This window comes from Danio rerio, chromosome 2 (assembly GCF_049306965.1).
Source record: "Danio rerio strain Tuebingen ecotype United States chromosome 2, GRCz12tu, whole genome shotgun sequence".
Taxonomy (NCBI): domain Eukaryota; kingdom Metazoa; phylum Chordata; class Actinopteri; order Cypriniformes; family Danionidae; genus Danio; species Danio rerio.
Genome location: NC_133177.1, coordinates 62145001 through 62157211, shown reverse-complemented (window position 1 = coordinate 62157211; position 12211 = coordinate 62145001).

Genomic DNA, 12211 nt, shown 5'->3' with positions numbered 1-12211 from the left:
TCTCATTCTTTCTGTCTTCCGCTCACTCTTTCTTTCTCTATCTCACTCTTTTTATTCTCAATTTCATTCACTTTATTGGCATGACATACTTCGGTACCTGATGCCAAAGCGTTGGACATAGCAGGATAAAAAAAGATTTTAATTTAGGGTGCATGTCCAAGAGGTCCTAAAAAGCCTTAAAATGTCTTAAATTTCCAATACATTTGCCTTTAAAAAGTCACTTAAATATTTAATTGTAGGTCTTAAATCATGTTAAATAGGTTTTAATTGACCTAAATGTCCAAGTAAAGCTATGCCAATCACCAATAATAAATCTCCAAAATATAACCCATCTCATATAAATACAGTTGGAGTCAGAATTATTCGCCCCCTTTGAAGTTGTTTTTCTTTTTTAAATATTTCCCAAATGATGTTGAACAGATTCAGGAAATGTTTACAGTATGTCTGATAATATTTTTTCTTCTGGAGAAAGTCTTATTTGTTTTATTTCGGCTAGAATGAAAGCAGTTTTTAATTTTTAAAACACCATTTTAAGGTCAAAATTATCCCCTTTAAGCTATATACTGTCTCAATAGTTTACAGAACAAACCATCGTTATACAATAACTTGCCTAATTACCCTAACCTGCCTAGTTACCCTAATTACCCTAGTGAAGCCTTTAAATGTCACTTTAAGCTGTATAGAAGTGTCTTGAAGAATATCTAGTCTAATATTATTTACTGTCATCATGACAAAGAGAAAATAAATCAGTTATTAGAGATGAGTTATTAACACTATTATGTGCAGAAATGTGATGAAAAAATCTGCTCTCTGTTAAACAGAAATTGGTAAAAAAATAAACAGGGGGGCGAATAATTCTGACTACAGTTGTATATATATATATATTTATGTATGTATATATTTGTTTTGATTGCAATGAGATTCACAACAGCTGTTTACATGTTTACAGCTAATTCTCCTAATGAAATTCCCTGAGCAGGGAAAAGAAACTAAAGCAACTCATCCCTTTACATGATCATCCATCAATTCAAAAACTATTTACCGAAGTAACTGGGCCATTAGAAAAAAAATCCTGAGTGATTAGCCCTGTATAAGTCCAAAATTTCATTCATAATGGTATTAAATGGGTCTTAAAAAGTCTAAAAATTTTACTTAAAGAATCCTGCATAAACCCTGTAATTAAATTATATTAAAAATAGCAATGTAAAAATATAATAATCTGATTTTTCTTAATCTCACTTTTAATTTAATTCACTTTCTTTGCATGACATACTTTGGCAAATGTTGCCAAAACGTTTACCATCCGCTTGTTAAGAGTGACGTCATGCGAAGTTTGACGCTCTGTCAAACTGTATGGGGAAACTCATCAAATGGTAATAATACACATTTACAAAGTGATGTAATACTTTCGAAAATCACGATCGCAATATATATATATATATATTTATACCTAATATATGATGGCCAGAGAGTGACTATTTTTATTATAAATTGTTAAAATTTTGATGTCTGTGATGCAGCAAGAGCAGATACTGATGTGTACTCTATGATTTTATATTAAATTCACTTTAAAGTGTGATATGACTAAAAAAGGGGCCATAAATGAATATTTTCTCAATTCAAATGAGTAGAAGAAACTGTATTCCATGCGTCACCAATGCTTCATGACTTAAGAAGCGCATAGCAGAATACAAATCAAATAAATAGTTGAATATGTAAATAGCAATGTAAAATATTCATTTTAAAACTGCAAACAGAATTTAAAGTAAGTTACTACAAAAAGTAAAAATCTAATTAGGGTGACAGAGCTTCTCATCTTATCTCTAAGGGTACACGCTGTTACCCTACGATTTCAGCCGCTTGTATCTCAGATCTTAAGAAAGTAATGATCATAGGTGAGAGTAGGAACGAAGATTGACCAGTCACACAGGAGCTTTGCCTTTCGGCTCCTTCTTTACCACAATGGAGTGGTACATCGACCGCAGTACTGCTGCACTGATCCGCCTGTCAATCTCACGCTCCATCCCTCATTCCTGAACTAAACCCCAAGATACTTGAACTCTTTCACCTGGGGTGAAGACTTTCCCCCAACATGAAGATGGCAAACCACCCTTTTTTCCAGTGGAGCATCATGGACTTGGACTTGGAGGTCAGGCCCGTGCAGAGACCTTCCAAGGGGCAAGAGACCTTCCAAGGGGGTGATGTCGAGAATGACATGAATTGGTCGGGGGGGGGGGTTCTTGGGAACGAATGGGGTTGATGTCACGCGCGAACTGGGGACTTGGGGCTGGGGGGTGGTGAGTGGTGGTGCATGCGAACTGAAAAGTGTGTGTGTGTGGGGTGGGGGGGGGGGGTGTTGGGGGGTTTGAATGGGGGGTGATTGGGTTGGGTCGGTTTGCTGGGGCACTTCAGATCATTTTGGAAGGGCACTTTCTATCCAGGACTAAAAAGGGCATGTGCACTGCACAGGTTGAGCCCTATGGTGCTGATTCTCATCCCAGCCACATCAGACTCAGCAGACAACAGTGCAGTCAATGCTGGAGGTCCAAGTCTGAGGACACCGACAGAACAACCTCATCTGTGAATAGCAGAGACGAAATCCTTTAGTTCTTGACCCAGACCCCCTGCTGATCAAGACCGTGCCTAAAAAATCTGTCCATAAATATAGTGAACAGAACTGGTGACAAAGAGCAGCCCTGCTTGAGTCAAACATGCACTGGAAACAAGTCTGACTTATCGCTGGCAATGTGAATCAAACTCCTGCTCTGTCCATACAGGGACCAGACAGCGCTTAACAGACCGCCTCTCACCCTATACTCCCAGAGGAACCACATAGGGACACAGTCCAATGCCTTCTTCAGTTCCATGAAACACATGTGGACTGGTTAGGCATACTCCCTTGAACCATCCTGGTGAGGGAATACAGCTGCTCCAGCGTTCTGAAATCTGTATGGTTCCTCCTGAATTCGGGTTCAACCATTGGCCGGATCCTCCTCTCCAGGACCCTGGCATGGACTCTTTCCAGGGAGGCTGAGGAGTGTGTGGGATCCACCTATAGTTGGAACACACCCTTCAGTTCCCCTTCTTTAAAATGGGAAGCACCACCCCAGTTTCCTAGTTCAGAGATGTAGAGATGTGTCAGCCCGGACAGCCCACAATATCCAGAGACAAGAGGTACATATGGTAGGTCTCATCCACTCAAAAGGTCATGATCTACATTCATTGAATAATTCCAATGGACGGTTTGCCAGAACTTCTTTGTGGCCGACTGGTAGTCTTCCTCCATTGTCCCAGGTCTAAGTTTTTGCTTCCGCAAACGGTCGGGCTGCAGTGCGCTTGTCCCATCAGCTGCCTCAGGAGTCCTATAAGCCAACCAAGCCTCCTTCAGCTTGACTGCATTCCCTACTTTCAGTGTCCGGTCTCCACAACAGCCACAGCTCCTCACAGCTGCATTAAAAATGGAGTCTGAGAACATGGACCACTCTGTCTCACTGTCTATAGTCTCCCGCAGGAACTGGTCAAAGCTCTTCCAGAGGTGAGAGTTGTAAATCCCTCTGTCATGTGGTTCAGTCAGATGTTCCCAGAGAACTCTCACAGTATGTTTGGACCTGCGGAGTGTATCCAGCCTCCTTCTCTGCCAGCGGATCCAATTCAACACCAGGTGTTGATCAGTGGACAGCTCTGCTTCTTTCTTTACCTGAGTGTCTAAGACATACTGTCAGAGATCAAATGATACAACCACAAAATCATCAACCTCAGGCCTAGTGTGTCCTGGTGCCATGTGCACTGATGGACACACTTATGCTTGAACATGGTGTTTGATATGGACAAACTGTGCACAGATGTCCAACAACAGAACACCACTCGGGTCCAGCTCAAGAAGGCCGTTCTTCCCAATCAAATCTCTCCACTGTTGTACCCAACATGAGCATTGAATTGCACAGTAGAACAACAGAGTCCTCAGTCGGAGCATCTTCCAGCACCCTATTAAGGACTTCAATAAGGTCAAGCACTGCACTGATGTTTGGTTCATGAGCACAACCTACAGAGAGAGACTGATCCCCGACCCAAGGGAGCAGAGAGGTGACCTGGTCATTCACTGGGGAAAACTCCAACACGTGATGGCTGAGTTGGGGAGCTATAAGCACACACCAACCCCACCGCCTCTCACTGTGGGGAACTTCAGAGAAGCTGAAGCTGAGTTCCAGAGCCCAAGCTGTACATGAGTTGAACCTCTAGGTGACATTCTGTTACACGGGGAGTGACACTAACAACTGTGGTTGGATCCACATGCAGGTTTGTTCAGTGGTCGGGCAAGCAAAGGTCAACACAGGTGCAAACAGATGTAGGCAAATCCAGAATCGTAGTCAATATAACTAGCAAGAGGTCGAAAGGCAGGCGGCAGGCAGGGATAGCTATATAAACAAGGCTAGGGTCAAAACACTGGAAATTAAGGCTAGGAAAATGTGTTGTAATGTCACTGTGGCAGATAACATGACTCGACAATAGGAGTGAGTGTGTTGCTTAAATAGTGTGTGCAATCAGTCTCTGACAATCCTTAGGTGGTGCGAGTGTAATCAGTCTAGATGAGGAAGCATGTGTGAGTGTGAGCGGAGTGCATGTATGAAAATGTAGTCCAGAAATAGCAGATTTGTAGTCCATGGTTATAGAGAGTAAAATCTCTATAAGATCGCTGGTTATCATGACACATTCCATGTCCCAGGAGCCAGTTTCTGGCCATCAGGGGCTTACACATGAGTAGGCCCACACGGAATCTGCGCACGCAGATTTCTGCAGATTTTTAGACCATTATTAATTCTGTTTATTTGCTTGAGTAAATGTGTAAATCTGAATTTATTCAGTTTTTATTCAGTAATTTATTGCTTTTTATTTAATATATTAAGGTTTTAGTTATGATACTCCCAAAATAATTCAGCAGAAATTCGCAGATTTTTACCAAAATTCTCCGCAGAAATAGCCAAAAACGTCCGCAGATTCCGTCTGGCCCTGCACATGAGTCCCAAGCCTGGAGCCCCAGTTGCACCAAACCAGGGAATGTCATGGTGCTTGATTAAATTAAACTTATAAGGGGTTTTAGAACCACACTTACGCCGAGTTCAGATTGCAGGACTTTCAAAGTAGTCGTGTCACAGATGTTTTCACACTGCATGACTATCTGGGCTAGCGTTTCGTCGCTGCTTTATTTACACTGCAGGATGGATCAGCGACAAGGGCTTTTTCATTGCATGACTTTACTATAAGAAGAATCGCAGACAACTTCTTCCAAACTACGTCTCACAGCCAAAAACATGTAGTATATCTATTGTTATTAACTACATAATGAGAAAGAAGCCTTTAATGGGATAGAAAATGTACATATTTGCTCACCTGGGTTTGAAGGGAATTAGCAATTTCTCCTCAAATTTCTGTCACGGTTGTGTAGAGGAAAAAGGAGCGAGGACTCAATTGCAAAGAAAAAGGTCTTTATTAATGGTAAAAATAAAATAAACAGCAAAATAAACTACCCCGAGAGGGGAAACACTAGCTAAACAAATAAACAAACAAACAAACAAACTTGACTGGACAGGCTGGTAGGGATCAGGGCTGGAACACACGACAGGACAAGGAGAGAAACTATGACATACGGTGACGAACTGGCACAGGACAGCAGCAGGGCCGGCGCGTCCATAGAGGCGACCTAGGCGGCGCCTAGGGCGGCAGTATAGAGAGGGCGGCATCCGCGACACCTCCCTTACCACCCGCGTCCTCAGTTATGTCCGCGACACCTCCCTCACCACCCGCGTCCTCAAATATATTCCCGCATAGACGACAGAATAGAGAGGGCGGCGTTAGCGACACCTCCATCAGCACCCGCGTGTCCTCAGTTATATCCGCGCATAGGGCGGCAGAATTGAGGTCCGCGACACCCGCGCGTCCTCATTTATCCGCGCATAGGGCGGCAGAATAGAGAGCACAGTGTCCGCGACACCTCCCTCCCTCCCTCAGCACCTGCGCGTCCTCAGTTATATCCGCGCATAGTGCGCTGGAAAAGAGGTCTGCGACACCTCACTTCATTTTCATAACCGGTCACTTTCGTTTTCTCATTGGGGTTGAGGGCGGCATGATCGTCCTCTGCCTAGAGCGGCAGTTCAGCTTGCTCCCGCCCTGGACAGCAGACATGAGGAGAATATAAAGCAGAATTAAATTAATACACAGGTGACCAAACAGATGGGTTAACAAGGAGGGTGGGACTAGACAATAGACAGGAGAGCAATGACATGAAGAGACAACACAAGCCATGCGCTCACACAAAACAAGACTAGAACACGCAGCACATGAGAGAACTTATTAACCGTGTGTTCATAACAACACAAGCACACGGTGCATGTAAACACAACACCAACAGAAGACTGAACGCAAGACACGATGAATGAAAGCACTCACCGTGCACTCACACACACAGCGTGCATGTTTCATCCCACCGACCAAAACCGAAACCAACTGGACTGAGCGCTGGGAATGAAACACCACGCTGCAGACAGACGAACAGGAACACCCGGACGGGAGCGCGCACTTGCAAACACATCAAGCGGGGACGCGCACAGTCCATGCGCGTTCACAAATGGCGTTCATACAGAGACACACACAATGACAAAACAAGTGATCGACCCAAGAAAACTTGAGCCGAGCACAACAGGACAGGACTAGACAGAGCTAGTGTCCGAACTCTGCCACTAAAACAAGAATTAACAAGACCAGAGTGGCAGAACCCTGACACTTTCTTTTTTTAAATTCCTGTATTGAGCTTATTGTAAAATGCGGAAGTGCGGCTGTTTTCGGGATTGTCTTAGAACTTCCGATTCAGTCGCCTATGGGAGAAATGACCAGGAATAATAAACGGCAGAAAACAGTCTAACTACTTACAAATAACTACAAACAAATAATTGCATGACTATACAGACCAAGTAGAACAGTATAACAAGAAAATATCAAATTGCAACATCAAGCAGCGTAACGAGCAGTTTTTAACGTCTAAAAATGAATGGAAGTGAATGAGACCGGAAGTCTCCAGCCAAAAAGATTGAAATGGCAGCGCCCACTTGTCGGCGAAGAATAAGGTCAATAAAACGTCAAACAAAAACGGCTGCCCCTGTCACACCTCCACAAATGTTTCCTTCATTTCCTGGGTCCAGATAAACTGAAAATGAGCGCTTTTAACTCCCGCTGGCCTGCAGGTACACACACACAGACAAGTGAAAGCTGCTTTCTCATTGGCTGTAGGCGATCGCTGATGTTATTTTCAGCCAAAACTCATTTCCAAGGGCAGCTCCAGATATTCAGCACGCCAAATATCTCACAGACATCGACGACTCATCAGCGATTCTCTCAGATCACGTCTTTGATAGTTCACACTGTGTGATTGTCACTCACGTGCACGAGCAGCGATTTGCCTGTGATTTCAGGCATTTGTCGGCGAATTCTCAAAACCTGTCGGCGAGCCAAAATCATGCGGTCTGAACTTGGCATTAGTCTGACCTGTCAGCTAGGATCTTCTTGCCTTGTGAGGCCCCGTTTACACTAGTGCGTTTTAGTTTGAAAACGCATAAGTTTTGCTACGGTTACGCCATCCGTCCACACTACGCCGGAGTTCTCGAGCGCCGAAAACGGAGCTTTTTGAAAACGCTGGAAAGGCCGTGTTCATTCTAAAACGCTGCTGCTCCGTCTCAGTGTGGATGGGGAAAGACGGAGACATCTGAAAACGGAGGCGGGGCTGCAAACGTTCGCCTCTCTGATTGGGGCTTTTCCTCAATATTAAGTAGCCTAACACACACAGTTCAGTCTCGCATCCTCTTCTTGTAAATTAAGACTTCGCAAGTTTGATCAAGGCTGCAGTCTCCCCCTTCACAGTTTGATATGGAAAACATACCAAGGACACGGGCAACTCTTCAAAGGGAACAGTGTACTTTATAACTTCATTCACATCACCTTGGCTACGTTGTTTCACTTTCTCAACAATAAAATGTAAACATGATTTAAGGAACTGCCTATTTTCATTTTAATATTAGCAACTTAACAGACAGCAGAAATGTTGAGGCGTCGTGCTGCAAATATGAGCGTCATCTTCACTATGTGGATATTTATAACAAAACGGAGCCTATAACAACTGCCTCCTTTCAATTTCAGTGAAAATACGAAACACACCCTCTCTTTTGCTGAGTATCAGTTTTAATAATCAATAATGGCCATTATAAAAGTATAACACAATAAGTTTATACATTATAGGAAATAAAGGCAAGCGATCAGTCAATATACAGAATGTAGGCTACGTGGTTTCATTAATCATTAACTTATCTTTGCGCTCAGCCAAAACACGTTACCTGAGAACAAGTAATAGATTCCAATGACCAAAGTCAGGGAATATGTCGTTAGATAAAGACAACAAGATGAATGCAATATCCCGTTTAATAAATATAGTGAGATTAGATCCAGCGGGAGATGCTTGATGAGCAGTCCGACTAGCAGAGCTCTCATCTGGGTAGAAATGCTGGAGTGCTTGCCCGAGAGTGTGTGTGTGTGGTCACGTGATGTGCGTTTTCAGCGTTTTGGTGTGGACGGAGAGCAGTTCAGAAACGCTGGATAAAACGCGAGTGTGGACGCGGATCGTTTTCATTCTACAACGCCGTTTTAAAACTAAAACGCACTAGTGTAAACGGGGCCTGAGACCCTACCAGGGGCATTTTGCTCCTTACATAGCTCATAGGATCATTCAGACGCTCAAACCCCTCCGCCATGATAAGATGCTGGCTCATGGAGAGGATCTAATTATGTTTATTCTTTTATCCTAAACATACATGCTGTGTTATTTGAAAGGATTTGTAATAGTCTGACACACTTATGAAAAGGATTCAAGCATTTAAGTTGAATTTGGATTCATAGAGACCACACACGGCGGCGCAGTGGGTAGCACGTTCACCTCACAACCAGAAGGTCGCTGGTTCAAGCCTTGGCTCAGTTGGCGTTTCTGTGTGGAGTTTGCATGTTTTCCCAGCGTTCGCGTGGGTTTCCTCTGGGTGCTCCGGTTTCCCCCACAGTCAAAAGACATGCGGTACAGGTGAATTGGGTAGGCTAAACTGTCCATAGTGTGTGTGTGTGTGGATGTTTCCCAGAGATGGGTTGCAGCTGGAAGGGCATCAACTGCGTAAAAACTTGCTGGATAAGTTGGCGGTTCATTCCACTGTGGCGACCAGATTAATAAAGGGACTAAGCCGACAAGAAAATGAATGAATGAATGAATGAAGAAACCACACACACACGCACATCTGAGTTTATAAATGATTAATGTTACTTTTCCAACATTTCCTTTCAGCCTGAATGATGCTTTATAATCTTATTATATATACACCAGTGTGTGTGTGAGTGTGAGTGTGAGTGTGAGAGAAGCTTCAGTGCCGCTGTGTGAAAGCAGATGCTGAATTAAAGGGCTTTTCTTTTACGCTCACATTCACTGTTTGTCTTCATTTGCAGCTCTTTGTTTTGATTCAGACACTTTTGCACAAACTTCCTGCACACGTGTGTGTGTGTGTGTGTGTGTGTGTGTCTGTGTGTGTGTGTGTGTGTGTGTGTGTGTGTATGATGGAGAACTGGAGAACAGAACATCCTGAGCACAGCAGATCCGTGAGAGGAATCAGAACAGCAGCAGTGACCAGGCGTTTCTATAATGTGAGCGAGTGTGTAAGTGTGTGAGTGTGTGTGCAGGGTTTGGCAAAAATAAATTCAAATGTATTTTAAAATGAACAAACAAATAGCTAAGTTTTTTTACTTCAGTGACAACATATATCACAATTGTGCACACAGTGGTTCAGTGGTCAGCACTGCACTGTAAAAAACAATCAGCATTTGTTCAACACACTGTTCTTTTTCTGTCATATATACTAAGAATTGTGAATAAGAATTGATTACACAAAAATATCTGTCATGTCAACAATATGCGCTAAAATGTTATGTCTACATGTTTAACTGAGTTTTCTGGACAAACATTTTTGTGTTGAATAGGAATGTTGATATTTGAATCATTTGGGCATGCGTGATGTGACGATCGCAAACTAAGCTTGTTTATCTGTTGCTTGAAAGAGGGGTGACACAGTGGTGCAATTGGTAGCACAGTCGCATCCCAGCAAGAAGGTTGCTGGTTCGAGACCCGTCCGGGTCAGCTGGCATCCCTATGTTCACGTGTGTTTCCTCCGGGTGCTCCGGTTTCCACCACAGTTGTCTGTGTGTGAATGCACGTTTGCCAGTACTGTGTTGCAGTGGGAAGGGCATCGGCTGTGTAAAAAATATGCTGAATAAGTTGGTGGTTCCTTCCACCGTGGTGACCCCCGATGAATAAAGGGACTAAGCCGAAGGAATGAATGGATGAAGTAGTAAGTTTGTTCATTTTTAAGTAAAATGATTAAAAATAGGATGATATGCTAACAACAACTAATTACTTATTTAGCAAATATGAAAATAAAACCATCCACTAAACAGAAAAAAATGTATTGACCCAATAGCAGTAACTGTTGCTTTAGTTGATGTGACAAGAATATCTTTATTTGTAAAATGCAATAATCAACATTGCATGAATGAACAAAATTATGTCAGCTGAACAAAATATTGTTACTGAGAAGAACTAAAAAATAGTTGTTGAGACAGCTCAAAGTTCTTACTGCATCAAGTTGCCTCAACAATTTATTTTTTACAGTGTGTGGCCTCAGCAAAAAGGTCACTGGTTTAAATTTATCATTGGGCTCACATTCAGATTATATTTTGCCATAAGTGCCAAATCTTTGCCTTAAATGGTCCACATATGAATTGGAATCTTCGGCCCCCCTTTGCCATTGTACCGGTGGGCCACATCAGGCTCACATTCAATCTGTCTGTGCCGAAGGAAAACCACGAGTCCAGCATAACTGTCTAAAGTGGCCCACATTCATATGCTAACTGGGTTTAGACCTACAGGGATCCCAGGAGATGACCAAGTGGTAAAATGTACATGGAAAAGAGTAGGGGGCTTAAAATCGATCCTTGGGGCACGCCGAATTTGACTGGGCTGGTGGTAGATTTAAGCCCTCCTGTTACGACTGAAGTTTATTTATTTGTTTATTATTACGGATTGTACTCTGTCTTTTGATTTTGTCCCACCTCCTTGTTATTTTTCTGTTGTCTCATAGGCTCCCATACCGGCATGATTCCCTGTTCTGATTGGCTGCTGGTCGCAAAAGCATGTATAAAAAGGAGCTTCCGGCAGGGTTCGAAGAGCTCATTTCTGTGCGTTCGGTGTTTGGAGTGGAGCTCCTGGGTTTCCCTCACCCCTCCGGCCGAAGACCAACAACCAACATTGTATTGATGACCAGCATAGGTTAAAATATTTTTGAGAGTTTGAGCGTGTAGGGGTGACCTGCCTATTTATTTGATTACTTTTGACTTTGTTTATGTTAGGGAGTAAGGTGAGCTTTTTTGTATTTTCCTTTAAATAGTAATAGGTAATTTAGTGGATTTATTTTATAGATTATTTTGTTTGTTATTTTGGCCTGTGGTCACCCTGACGAAATGCTCATATATAATACCCCCATTTTTCTATAATAAATATATTTAGATATACTCTCAATTGAGTGTGTGAGTTTGGTTGTCGACCGAAGGGAATCTTTTGCTTTAAGTTTTGGTTAGTTTGGGAAATCCACCACCCCAACACATTTGTTTTTTTCTTCGTTTATTATGCCCTTTTTGTTTCCCCTAGACTTGGGGCGTAATACCTCCTATGTAGACAAACTGAGAGCGGTTAGAGAGGAATAACTCACTTAAGAGCGGTGTCCGTGATACCAAATACTGTTTTCATTCGTGAAAGTAATATGGAGTGATCCACTGTGTCAAAGGCTGCGCTAAGTTCAAGAAAAATCGTAATTGATCGGCAGACAGGGTCTGCAGCAAGAAGCAGATCATTTGTGACCTCCACTAAGGCTGTTTCTGTACTATGAGATTTGCATGAACTACTCATTCAGGGATGTTTGCTAAAAAAAGAGATTTGAAATGGGACAGTGGTTGTTTAGATTGTTCTGGTCAGAACCAGTCTTTTTTTATTGGAGTAATAGCAGCACTTTTAAGAGAAGCAGGCACATTACCACACATTAGAGAACCATTGATCATGGGCGAAGCAGTGGTGCAGTAGGTAGTG